The sequence below is a fragment of the Drosophila melanogaster genome, chromosome 2R, assembly GCF_000001215.4.
Source record: "Drosophila melanogaster chromosome 2R".
Lineage (NCBI taxonomy): Eukaryota > Metazoa > Arthropoda > Insecta > Diptera > Drosophilidae > Drosophila > Drosophila melanogaster.
In genome coordinates this window covers 24,728,589-24,742,786 of record NT_033778.4, presented here as the reverse complement: position 1 = coordinate 24,742,786, position 14,198 = coordinate 24,728,589, and the positions used below count along the sequence as shown (strand labels likewise).

General features: G+C 41.3%; 1 protein-coding gene and 1 long non-coding RNA gene across 3 annotated transcripts in view, besides 1 other annotated feature; both read left to right on the top strand.

Moving 5' to 3' along the window:
• Positions 1 to 3,409: 3,409 nt before the first annotated feature.
• On the top strand, positions 3,410 to 4,010 carry lncRNA:CR44828 (long non-coding RNA:CR44828). Its single transcript, NR_124730.1, has one exon. It is a non-coding gene; the product is annotated as a long non-coding RNA:CR44828 (long non-coding RNA).
• A 2,119-nt stretch (positions 4,011 to 6,129) lies between these two features.
• Positions 6,130 to 14,198, top strand: part of Mid1 — a 41,280-nt gene continuing 33,211 nt past the window's right edge. For both annotated transcript variants that reach the window (NM_001274241.1, NM_001038883.2), the window contains exon 1: positions 6,130 to 6,173. The gene's annotated coding sequence lies outside the window, so the exon portion shown is untranslated. The remainder of the gene's footprint in view (positions 6,174 to 14,198) is intronic.
• Positions 7,398 to 14,198: part of a mobile genetic element that runs on past the window's edge.

Below are 14,198 nucleotides of genomic sequence, written 5' to 3'. Positions count from 1 at the left end.
CTTCCACCTTCTCCCACTTTCTTTCCGCAGGCGCGTATGTGCGTAGGCATAAAATAAATAAATAAAAAATTGACTACCAGCCGAGGACCCACTGGGGCAGGAAAATAATATTATGTCGACCCATTGAAACGAGCATGATGTAATTTTCTTTTCCGTTAAGTTTCATTTGGTCGCTGAGTGAAAGTGGCTTCCCCAAGTCGACACACACATTTCCTTTATGATTTCGGAGCAGGTGCTGCGTTGGAGCCATTGGATCTGGACTGGCATTGCCAATTTGCTAATTTGCAATTGTAAACTCCATCCGCCACTCGAAACTCGGCGCTGCCTTAGTCTTAGGCGGTTCTTCTTAGTCCTGGCCGAATGACATAATTTCGCGGGATTCAATTATATTGCCATATTACATAAGCCGATTACAGCGATGATAACAAAGCATTAAACTCATTAGGAGACAGTCGTGTGGGCGTGCTGAGTGGACTAAAGGGGGCTGAGTGAGCCGAGTGAGTGGGGAGTGGCAGTGACAGAGAGTGAAGATGAGATGGCAGCTGGCGAGGCCCATGCCCATTAAATGAACTTATCAATAAAAAATGAAAGCGCCGGGGAGAAGCGAAAAAAAACAGCACACAACACCAGGATATGTACAGTGGGCACTCGAAACTATAAACCAATATATTTGAATATGGTTACTCTGTGATAACCGCTTTCCGATCTCCCTTGGTAGTAAAAAAGTAGTCTCAAAAATATATGAAGCTTAGAGTCGTGTTAAATCGTTTAGACTTAGCTGGGGTTCACTGTGCAAGGACAACAAACAGTGATGGAAAAAAAGTCGAGAAAGACAATAAAGGCAAACAGAACATAAATTGAAGCAGGCCGCGCCAAATATCAACAAAAGCTTGCCCAGTGGGTGGCAAACACACCCGCAAACACAATGCGCCACCCCAGCCCAAAAATAAAAAGAGAGAGAGAGAGAGCGATATATATAAAGTGAGAGAGAAAGGAAGAGCGATATCGCATATCAAGAAAAATCACAGCCAACAAAAAACCCCAAAATTAAATGTCCCCAGCGGACATCCGAAGATGAGGGCAAGGGTATTTCGTGGGAGCTAGAATGAAAAATGATTGACTTTTATGGGGTAGCGCATAGTCGGTCTTTAACATAATATTTGTCATAAAATTAAGGGCTGCACAGGACGAGGAGAGAGGGCGAGGGAGGCAAACATTGTCGTGCAAAATTTGCTAAGTGCCGGCACGCAGGAAGAGCTTCCTCTTGGCCGAGGCACAAAAGTTCATGCAGTTCACAAATTGTACACATCGGCACACGCACACACATGCGCCCATTTCCGGTTAAAATAATAATGCCGCAGGGGGGTGGTGGTGCGGGTTGAGGGTTGGGGGTTGGGGTGTTGCTGGTGCGTGAGGAAGGACGATAGCTACCAACAAAAGCAATAATTATGGCAAACGAGTTTGCCTCGTCTTACGCCTTTTGTGGCCCATTTTCCTGCTTTGACAGAAGCCTTAACCTATAAAGATGTGCCTTCTTCCGCTCGCATCCCCAAACAGCCCCAACCTCCCGCTCTCCCCACCCTCCACACCCCCTGAAGCGCAGAGAGACACCCAATGCTTTGCTTTTGCCTTTGCCTATGCCTTTGCTGTCATGTTCGAGCAACAAAGCAATCGAAGCTGCCCCTTCAGCCCGCCGAAGAAGTCGACTATTGTTGGCCAGCTACGAAGGAAAACCTCCCGGCCAGCCCGTGATCCACCTATCTACCCAACCAACCACCCCGTTCCTGCGACGCCAGTGTGTGTGTGTGCAGGAAATTTCGTTTTATGCGCGAGACAAATCGCACCTTATTATGTGGGGCGCGCATGTGTGTGTGTGTGGCAATAAGAGCTTGTGCAGACATTCGGTGGCTTGCTTGCTTGGCTGGTTGGTTGGTTGCCTGCTTGGTGTGTGCGTTGCGACTTTGCGACGAGCCATTATCCACACTCATGCACCCACGCTCTATCTATGGCTTTATCACCCAACAACAGCGAACAGCGGCCCACCCACAGGAATTTACATTTTACGTCCTGCATATGTGTGCCAATTGCGAGGTTGTGGATGAGGGGTGAGCGGTGTCCGAAGCGGTTGGCCAGCGGATGCGCTACCCGTCCATGTTAACTTCATCACGTTTATGCGCTGCAAAGTAACTCAGCGTTTTATATGTTTTATAAGGAATACTCGGGAACGGATTCCACATTGTATGAAGGTTGAAATGCCATTATTGGGTTGAATTGTATTCAACACTGGCAGTACATATGATTCCTTTATGATAGCTTCATTCATAGGTTGATAGGTTGATTGGTTGAAGCTAAGGCATTGGAGCCATATCCAGTACAAACTTCGCAGTAAACAACTGCCCCGCTCGAAGAGACAGTAACCCATTTCCGCTAACCGTCTTCCAAATCCGCCTTGGTTTTTATAGCGCGCATTTAAGCGTATCTCCATCGCCATCTGCAATCTCGAATGGCTGGCAGTTTGCAGTTCGTAGCGCGCATAATTATCAGATGGCAGGATCCATTTGTGGGTCACAAGAGTCCTGGCGAGTCTGACTCCGATTTCCAATCTGAGTCTGAGTCATAGCCATCGTCATCATCGATAAGCGCCAAGCATTAGTTTAGTTTCCCTTTTGCCTTCCAGCACTTCCTTTGCAGAAAAAGAAGAGGAAAAACGGCGAGGAAAAGGCGAAATAAGGAAGCAGCCCAAAAAAAGCGGCTGTCGACGGCTCAAAGCTCCCTTTTGGACTTGACGTACGGTGGAACTTCCTTAAGAAGAACTGCTACATTAACTGAATACTCATAATTGAAACTGTTGAAAAGCACAAATCTTTGTTTTTTGCTGCATTCTTTTTGGCATCTTCACGAGAGATTTTAGAACTTGATTTATATTGTGACTACGTTTTGTTGATTCTCACGGTTTGATCCCTTCGGAAGGGCGATTTAGCGAAGCTTGACTGTGTTTTTTGGCGGCATTGTTTGTGTTTGCCTTTGTTTTTCGGGGCGTGGTGGGTGGTGGGTGGTGGAGGGCTCTCTGTGCATCCGCTCGCCGCGTGACTTGCCCGAGGGATTGGATCTGGGGCCAGGGCTGAGAGGACGAGGGGTGTCCTGCCGCCGCCTCCCTTTTTCACATTGTTTGACCGCTTTGTGCCTGCGCGAAATTTCATTCACAAAACTTGCCTCTGCCTTCCTCCCCGCTCCAGCGTGTGTGTGTGTGTGTAAGCTTTCTTTTTCGTTTGCTCTTCGTGGTGCGTGTGCAAAAGGGAAATAAAATAAATAAAATGAGCAGAGCGCCTTGTGCGAGGAAGGACTGCGCAAAATCCTTGCCGCCCCCTCTCTGCCCTGGCTTTCCACTCCACTCCTCTCCGCTCCGCTCCTCTCGTTTCGTTTCGATTCGTTTGCTTTCGTTTTGGTCAGGCGACGTCCTTGTAACGCTTGTATCTGAACGGCTGAGCGTCGCAGCTACCTTGGCACGCTCGCAACCGAAGGACTAAACTGCCAAACTGCCATACTGCCAAACTGGGAAAGTGCGAAATGGCGAAATGGCGAAATGGCAAGATTGCGAAACTGCGAAACTGGGAAGCTGCGAAATTGGCAAACTGCGCGACGGAGGCTGAAACTGAAACTAAGAAACCGAAGCTGGCACCGAAATTGAAGAGGATGCTGCCCCGACGTGCGACGCGATGCGATTGGATGCTCAACTTGCCCAACTGTCAGATGCGGCGACGATAACAAGTCTGATTCTGACTCGAGAGCAGCAGCACTCACCCAACCACCCAGCAGCCACCACTCCTTCAACCTGTCCTGCTAATGCACTCGACGGCATCCCGCCAGGCGGAGGGTTTGGGTATCAATCAGCCAGGGAGCAAGCTATGCGAGCAGCAAATAATCTCTTTAATTAATCATCCGAAAATGTAACCCGTTTTGAATCATTCTCGCTCAATGAGAAAGGCCTTAGTAATAAATCTTTACTTGATTATCAATATTATTTGCTTTTAAGAACGATATCTAAATTCAATATTCGTTTATGATCCAAAAGTGTGCGGGATAGCAGCTACCCGTCTCTGAAAGAGTATCCAGGACTCTTTCTATCGCTGGTATTTTATCCAGTTGTTGGTATTATTTTGTTATTTGTGCTGGCATTTTGGATTTGTTTTCCATTTTCTCAGTGCCTCTCGCATCCTCTCAAACACAAACGCACACATACGCACACACACACTTTCGGTCGCTCCCCGCAAATTTTCTTGAGGGTGATTCCGTTTCTTATCAATTTCTGCGCGCACACCGACATGCGAGTGTGTCGAGCTGGCAGTGTGTGGGTGCTCGTGTCCGTGTGTGGGTGTGGGTGTGGGTGTGCGCCCGCATAAGTTTGACACATTCATATCCACGCCACAAACACACAAGCGGCAGTGAGCCATCTTCGGAGTGCTCGATGTCCTGGCACTTTCACTCTCCTCGTGGCTCCCTGCTTCCTTTGCTCCTTGGCTGTGTGGCTGCTTGGTTCCCTGGCCGCTACTCGGGTGGCGTGTTTGGGTCTGGTCTCGGGTCCTTCTCCGCTCGTCCTGTTGTCCTTGCATGTGTCACAGTTATTGATTGGAATGCGCATAAATTGAAGCAAACTGCTTTCCAAGCCAAATGACTCCCCGGTTTCCGCCTGCCGCCGCCCTGCTCTCATATAGTAATCTTTGTATTTTTTCGATTTCTGTTTGTTTTGCTTCCCACTTCACTTGGTCACTTTCCCTCGAATCCGGGTGTGGCTAATATGGCCTGGCCAGGGCTTCCAAGGACTAGGCCTCCCCTTTGATTTGTCGTGGCAGTTACTTAAGTTAATTACCAAAAAGAAAACTTAATAATTCAAGTGCTGTCTGTCCACCCCACCCCCATCCTTTGGCCCGACTAACCGCCAACTATTGAGTGACTGCCTGTTCCTAGACCTACTTCCTCAGCTTCCACGGATTCTGCTGCTGTCGAGTGTCTGTTTGAAGGTCGGCGTGGCCTTGGATACGTGGATGCTTGGCTGCTTGGCTCCTCGGATAGTCATCGCAATTGGACTGCCGGCGAGAGCTGGGCAGAAATGTGCATCAAATTGGTCGTCAGCTTGGTGGAATGGCGAGAAATGATTTTCGAAAAAATCTCTATGCATTATTAAACCGATTAATAGATGATTAAACTTCTAAAGGCTTTTTATTCGATTAATATTGTTTACCCGTTTTCCTATCTAATTTATTTATCAACAGTTACCAAGCCAATTGGGTTTCATTTAAATTTTAATTCCCCAAAATTTCCATTTAAGTTGTATACGGTATAAATACACAAGTAGATAGTAGACATGTGCATGCTGAGACAATATTCAATTGATTTGCGTATTTGCAGCAATATACAATTACTGCGCCGCTAATTGGCAATGAAGGAGCTGCAGGATGCCGGAAGCGGGAAAGTGGAACTGCATTGCCCCCAGGCTAAAGGCAACTCCATCGAGTGCGACAACAGCCCGTTTTCGAATCCTACTCCAATCCGAGTGCGATCCGACTCCGCCTGACTTTGGCTAAGCTGGCGGGCGAAACTAAAACACGTCGAGTGGGATTAAACGACATTATAGGGTATTACACATTTAGGCCAAGTGAGACAAAGACAAAACGCCATAACGAAATGCGCACACAAAAGCCAGAGACCGAAAAGTAAAAGTGAAGGCACTTAGAGGGGACCAGGACGGGCGACAGGACGAGGGGCAGGACGAAATAGATGAGTTGAGTCAAGTGAGGGCTTCGCAGTGACTCTCTCTGAATCCTTCTCCTGCTCCGCTGATGTGATTAAGTGCCCTGCAGCAAGTAATTCTTCTTACTTCAACTCGAACTGCCCCAAAAATGGGTTTTCGAAACGGCTGTTAATTAACAGCGGCCCTGTTAGCAGGACAACAGGATGGGTCCTGGAAATCGCCGGAGAGCGACGGCGCACGGGAGAGCGCGCCGCTCTCCTTTGTCAGCTGCTGAGCCCTCGGGCGCGAGTTCGGCCGTGGATTCGGGTGACTTCGGCTGCGACTCGGGTCCTTGTGGACCGCTCGCACATTCCAGTCGAGCGCCATCTGCAATGTGGCACAGTCAGTGCCGTTTGGGGCCATCAGCAGGAAGCAGGATTGTACGGTATTTGTCCTGCGACGTCGCGTCCACAAAAAACACACAAAGTCCTAGCCAGTAAAAACAGCAGCCATTGGCCAACGGCAGGCAGCCTCAGCTCTTCAGTGAATCAATCGGTATTCGGGTCCTTGGCAAAACTAACGAAATCAAACGAATCTAACCCAAATTTGCGGCTCAAATCGTAATCTTATCCAAAAAAAAAAAGCAAGGAATCGAGCAGGAAAATCTGCCAAGCATAACTCTCGAGCTTTGCTACCTACCACGCCCCCCGCCTTGGGCCGTGGGTCCCCGCCCACACATGCGAAATAACACGGCCGTTGATGCTGCGCTCTACGGGAAATAAGAAGAGGAATAAATAGAGTAACCCCCCCTCCCCCCCACCGCGTATATAGTACATATTTACCTATTTACATAGGTAAAGCGCATAGGTAACCTCGAGTATTTGCCACTCGAGAAAGTGTTTCCCAAGTGCTTTCGAACTCGTTAATTCGCCAAAGAAAACGTACGGTTGCCCCCAGAGAAATGTTATATAATGCAAAAACGAATGTCCCTGTATTTCGGGGAGTTTTTCGCTTTCGATTGGCAGCGGATAGGAAAAACGCAAAAACGAAAACCCCGAAAAACCCGAAAACCCAAAACCCGCTGAGGAGTGTTCCAAAGTTTTTCGTGCTACGTTCCGGGCTTATATAAGCGGCTGTTGTACTGAAATGAAAGGATCCACAGCCAGCAGACGCACCATCGAAAAAAAGAGAAAATCCTTATACATATACAGCCAGCCACGAGTATGCGTGCGTGCGAGTGTGTGTGCCTGTGCGTCTGTGTGTGTGTGCGCAGTGTCAACGCAGCAAATAAAACAAAAGTGAAAGTTAACACACAAAGAGCGAAGAAAGAAGGCCTCCTCAAAGAAAGCAAAGAGGACAGTTGAGGATTTGAATGAAACGCGCAAAATGCTGATTTTTAATTCAGAGTCCTTTGTGGTACCACGTTCTCGAGGGTTATTGAAAGGACATGAATGTGATTTGGTACTTTTTGTTCGTTTTTCAAAATATGCCTGACTTCCACTTCTTGGACTCTTGGTTCTAACACCAATACCAACGCAGAGAAAAAGCTAGAGAGGCACACACGCATAGGCTTACCACCAATACAGCGAGAGGGCGACTTCTTTTGGTCCTTCTGGCCCTGTCCCGCTTCCCCTCCCTCTGCTTCCTCGCCATCTTCTTGTTCTTGTTCTGTAGTTAATTAGAATTCCAATACTTCTGATGTAGTTAATAAAGTCTCAAAACGCAGTTGGTCATTTTATCTTTATTTGGTTTTTATTAAGCGAGTGTACATTCCAGATCTATTCCTGATTTATAACTGATCTTAGTGTGGTCTACAGGCAGATCTCTTGTGACAGCCAAGTGCTGACACTAGCAAATTCTGCAATATGTATGTATGAAGTTCATACTCGATAACCAATGGGAGTCGAGTGCGACCCCTAAAGGCGTACATGCTGAATTCGCATATTTAGTATTAGGGTGTATCTAAAGATCTACTAGGGTGACCCTAAGGAATTAGGGTGGTCCTAAGTTTACTTATTAGTTGACTTATTATTATGATTCATATTATAATTATTATTAATATTATTATTATTATTGTTATTATTATTGTTATTATGTTCGTATATACTACATCTCCCTCCTTTTGAAAAATAACGTAATAACATGAAGTTATTTTCAAGTATATAATAATTTTTTTTTTTTTTTTAAATGTACATTAATATTTGAAATGAATGATTAAAGAGATATTAAAAAAAAATATATATATTTTCATTATATTTTGCAAAGTAAAAGTTTTGTATTATAATGTTTTTATTGGTTTTTATTTTATTTGTGGTTTTTTATTTGTGGTTTTTTATTTGTGGTTTTTTATTTGTGGTTTTTTATTTGTGGTTTTTTATTTGTGGTTTTTTATTTGTGGTTTTTTATTTGTGGTTTTTTATTTGTGGTTTTTTATTTGTGGTTGGCCAACCAAACAAAATGTATTATGAATTAAAAATTTTTAACCTATCTTTATGGACTATCTGTTTTTTATTTTTATTTCCTATAATTGTAATGTTGTCATTATCTCCTATTTCTGAAACTAAATATGGTCCTAAATAATTATTGTCAAGTTTATGACCCGTTTCGTTTTTAAGTAATATCTTATCTCCTATCTTTAATTCAAAGTTACTAATATTTCTATCATATTTTATCTTTCTATCGGCTTTTGCCTTGTCTAACATATTTTTAGCTCTTCTATATGCTATTTCTAATCGTAGCTTAACTTCTTTTGAATAGTCATCCATGTTGTAAATAGGATCTATTCTGTCTATCCTGTTAAAATCTATGAACTGTCTTGGTAATCTTCCAAATACTAATTCATATGGACAATATTCATGAACTACCGATGGTGTTGTGTTGAAACAATAAGTAAAATATTGTATCCATATATCCCAATCGGTTTTGTCAACAGATATATATGAGCGAACATACTCGTTGAAAGTTCTGTGACTTCGTTCTATTGTTCCTAATGTCTGGTGATGGTGTGCTGTTGAAGTAATGTTTTTTATCTTCATATATTTGCATAGGTCGTCTATAATTTGGTTTTTATATTCCGTTCCCATGTCCGTTATGATTGTTTTCATTGGACCGTACTTTAGAATAAAATTTTCGAATATAGCCTTAGCAACTGATTTTGCACTTTTATTTGGAATTGGTACCGTTACCAAATATTTTGTTAAATCGCAAATGATAGTAACAGCATACTCATTTCCGTTTTCTGATCTTGGCAGTGGACCAATGGTATCTATCAAAACTTTATCAAATGCTGTTGCTGGCGTTTCTGTTATTGTCAACGGTGTTTTAGTATGTTTTGTAGTCTTGGCTTGTTGACATTTTAAACATGTTTTAACGTATTTACTTATTGCCTTTGTCATTTGTGGCCAATAATAATAGTTTTTTATTTTCCTCAGGGTTCTAGAAATTCCTGAATGGCCTCCTTCTGATGGATCATCATGATATTTAGACAGTATTGCTTTTATTTGAACCTTATCATTTTTATCTATCTTAGTCACCTTGTTTAATAGCGCTATTTTTAAATTTTTTAGTATTTTATTGCCCTTTTCTTTAAAATTCTTTATAGTGACAAATTCGAAGATTTGTTCACTTGGTGACAATTGTGTTTGAATGATGCTATTTATTCTTGCTTCTTCATTAAGCCTTTGAAAGAATTGATCTAAATCGATTATTTCATTAGAATAAAAATTAGTCATATCAAAACGTGTTATAATTTGTTTTCCTCTTTTCAACAAACACTTATGCTTGTCTATTTTGAGTATAACATATTTTTTGGCATCAATGTTATTGATTACCTGATAGATATTGGGCATTTTTATATTTTCTTTCTCATTTGGTTCATGCAATTTTTCACCTGCGCAGGTATTTTTCTGTCTTGTTGTTGATCTTGTTGTTACCTTTAGTATCTGTCTATTTATTGCTTTAAGTTCTCCGATTGTTATTCGGGACAATGCGTCTGCGACATGATTATCTTTCCCCTTGAGATATTCTACTGTGAATTCAAACTCCTCCAAGTCTAGTCTCATTCTGGTTAATTTTGAACTGGGGTTTCTCATTGAAAAAAGATATGATAGTGGCCTATGGTCACTTTGTACTAAGAAATGTCTACCATATACGTATGGTCTGAAGTGATTTATTGCCCAGTGAATAGCTGCTAGCTCCTGCTCTGTAGTGGACTTATTACTTTCGCCTTTTGTAAAGCTTCTTGAAGCGTATGCCACTGGTAGCTGTTGACCGTTATGGTCTTGAGATAGTACCGCTCCACATGCTTGTTTACTAGCATCTGTGGTTATGCAAAATTGTTTGCTGAAATCTGGGTACTGAAGGAGTGTTGGTTTCATTAATTCCCTTTTGAGATATTCGAATGCATCATTGCATTCGCTTGTCCATTCAAATGGAACATTCTTTTTACAAAGCCTCGTTAAGTGGCGTGATTTCTCAGAAAAGTTCTTAATAAATCTTCTGTAATAATTGCAAAATGCCACGAAGCGTCTAGCTTCGTCTGCGTTTACTGGTTTGGGGTAGTTCTTTATTACCTCATATTTAGAGTCATCTGGCAATATACCTTTGTCAGTACACTTGTGACCTAAATAAGTAACCTCTTTCATAAAGAAAGTGCATTTTTCTGGATGTAATTTTAAATTATGTTGCCTACATAATTTGAAAACGTCGGTTAGATTTTTAAGCATGTGCTTTTCAGAACAGCCTATGACTACTAAATCATCCATATACAGAAATGCTTGCGAAGGCGTTAAACCTGAAAATGCAAGGGTCATCATTCTTTGGAAAGAATTTGGGGCTATTTTTAAACCAAATGGTAATCGCGTGTAGCGGTATGCTCCCGTTGAAGTTGAGAATGATGTTATATTTCTTGACCTTTCGTCTAATTCTATTTGATGGAATCCTGACATCAGGTCTAGGCACGAGAAATATTTTGCTCGGCCTAATTGATCAAGAATATCTTCTATTCTTGGAAGTGGGAATTTATCTGCTAGCAGTTTCTTGTTTATTTGGCGATAATCGACTACTAATCGCCATCTCTTTTCCTCCGAGTTAGGCAGTGATTTCTTGGGTACCAAGAGAAGAGGGCTATTATATTCTGAAATAGATGGTTCGACAATGCCATCTTTTATTAATTTGTCAACTTGCCTTTGAATTTCTGGTTTTTGACTTTCTGGCATTCTATAGTTTTTGATATAGACTGGAGTTTTGTCATTTAATCTCAATTTTTGCTTGTAAAAATTATTAGCTGATATGGTTTCTGTTTCAAGACCAAAAATATCGCTATATTCGGTGCATAATTTTGTTAAATCGCTTTTGAATAACGATGGAAATTTAAGAAGTTTTAATACTTCTGAAGTTCTTTGTGCACTATTTTCTATATTTGCGTTGTATACATCATAATCATCCAATGATTCGCTTTTTATATTTGCGCTACTAACTATAGCGTCTTTTTCAGTTGTATTAATAATTCGAATCAAGACGTTCTGAGTGTTTACGAGTGCACTTGCGATTATTATGCCAGGTTGTAATTCCTGGTTGGGGATGAGGACATGTGTGTCAGTAGATGTTAGTTGAATCTTTCGAATCACTTCTGATCTAGCTGGCAAAATTATTTCATTATCTAGTGAATGTATAATAGGAATGTTTATGTTCCTGAAATTTTTGGGCCTCAAAGTGAACCAATCTTCTTGGTCGTGGAATTCCAAAATACAATTGTATTTCTTAATGAAATCCAAGCCAATTATACCATCCCCTGGTATAGGAAAATTGTCAGGTACGATATGGAATTCATATGGTATTGCTGCATTAGCAATACACATTTCTAAATGTAGTGTACCTAGAGACTGAATTGTCCCTTGCCCTATTCCTGATATATTTGTTGTATTTTTTGGATTTAAATCGTTAAGATTATTGTTTCTGCATTTAAGCAGGGAAATTTCTGCACCTGTATCTATTAAAAGAGTTACCCATGAATTGGTACTCATATTCTTCAATCGTATAAAAATGCTTAAATTGAGATTAATTTTGTATAATTTTATTGTAGATTGTCGCTCAAGGGGGTATGTTCGTTTTCCGATTGTATGTTTCGGACATTGTGGGCATGACTTGTTTTATAGTTATGGTTTTGGTTACCTCTTGAGTAACCTCCACCTCTATTATAATTTTGGTTACCACCTCGTCCTCTGTTTCCACCATGGTAACCACCTCTGCCTCTATAGTTGTTATTGTAGGAGTTATAATTTCCTCGGCCATTACCTCTGTTTTGGTAATTTCCTCGGTAATTATTACCTCGATAGTGTCCTCTATTATTATAGAATAATACACTATTTGAATTGCCGGTCATTTCTGTACTGCAGTGTATGTATTTTTCAATCACGCTATTCATCGTGTTGAAATTTCCAGCTTCCAATATGGTTTTGAGCTTATCGTGCCCACAGTTCTTGGTCATTGCAGATATGGCTTCCTTTGTAGCGAATTTGTCTGCATTGTTGGAATCTAAACCATCATCTATATAGGCTGCTTCGAGCAACCCACGTAGGTTTTCTATCTCCGTGGTATATTGCGCTGCAGTTTTGCCGCGCTGTTGTGTACTAAGCATTTTTGCTTTGATGACATCGGGCGATTCGCCTTTAACTGATGCTTTTAATAGATTTATTATACCGATAATGGTCTTTTCATTTTCAACTTTGTGTGATAATGGACCAAGTATCTTTGTCTTGATTACCTCAACCGCTAGCATCTCCTGATCTCCTTTTGTCAGATCTATTAGCCGGAGAGCCGTGAGGAATCTATTCAAGTTTAACTTTTTGCCGTCAAACTCAGGTATTGTGGACGAAATTTGTCGCACATATTCCCTTGCTGTTGCGGCAGAGTCTGTCATTTTGTCCGTTTCCTGTATTCTTATTCCTGTATTTGAATCTGAAAGTTCTTCTTCAAGTAATTCGGGTAATGTTATTACCGCTGGAATTGCAAGATCGTGGAGATCCTCTTCTTTTATTTCTATTTCTGATTCTCCTACACTTTCGATATCCTCACCGATCTCAGCCACTATAGGTGTGCTTAAAATCGTTGGGATTGTAATATTTAAGTTGTGTCTGTACTTGACGTTTAACAAGTTCTCACGGAACCTGTTTAGAAATTTTACTGCTTGTGATAAATGATTTTTTGTTAATCTTTTCCTTTCTCTGTAAATTAATTGGCGTGCTCCATTAAAGCATCTTACCAATATCTGCGCATGCTTGTTGAGAGTGTCTTGTTGCACTTCTCTATTTGGTGTCATGCATTTATAAGACTTGTCAAAAGTTGTTTTAATTTCTTTAAGCTCGTTTTGTATTTCTTGCCAGTCCATTTAAAGAATACTATGGATTTATCTATGCAATCGAACTTTATAAATTTTGGCCTCTCTCAAATAGGTTTCTTCAATAATCTTTTTTTTTTTTTCATTCTAGTTTTCTGATATTAAAAATAAAAATTTTAGATCATCTTAATTCAAAATACATTTTGGATGTTTTTTTTTTTTTTTTTTTTTTAAATTTTATCCAAACTATTCTCTGCTTTGCCTATATAACGCCTCTTTATTATCTTGTTATGCTTAACATATAGCGTTAATATAAACTGAGCGACTGTTACGATCGTCATGATCAAAAGGAGTAACCACAGTGACTGAATGTCATCTGTATGGTCGACTATTTTTAAGTTATTGACCACATTGGCCGTATTATCTTTTGTCTGACTATCGTCAGATCCAAACCAACCCATTTTTGTATATTTTTATTTTTTTTTTTTTTGTTTTATTTTTGGGTTTTGGTTTATTTTACTTTAAAAATATGTTGTTTTGATTTTTTTTTTTTGTTCAATATAGTTACATTTTCCTACCTAGTTGGTGTATGGCTTTACGGGCCATTCTTCTCATCGGGCAGAAAAAGTTCCGCTCAATGTTACAATATTTTGTGTAATATTAATATGCAGCGCAGTGCATCGAGGGTGGTGTGCCACGCAGGGCAACAAAAAAAAATATTTTATTTTTCAGCTCCTATTTGCTTCACTCTGACCCTCCTTGCGTCAGCTGGACGTCGCCGGGGTTGGCACGCTGACACTCCCTCGATGACGTAATGAGCGGGCTGCTCACCACGTTGATGATGATTTCCTCATTTAGGGGTTATGTGGTGGAGCTGCAATGTCTGCACGTATGTTCACAATGCGGTGTGAACAGTGGTCCCTCGCAGTCGTTCGGGCATCTTTTCTTGAAAACAGGCAGGCTTTTCGGATTGGGAGTTGGAGTTTTGTTAATTGTTAACGATTTTATTTGATTTTCTGAGTGAGCGCGTGTGGTGGGGATTTTTTTCTTGAGATATTCGACACAGTGGTCTAGCTCAGCTTGTAGTTTTTGAGCTTTCGACCATTGGGGTGGTGGAGTGTTCGTATATAATAG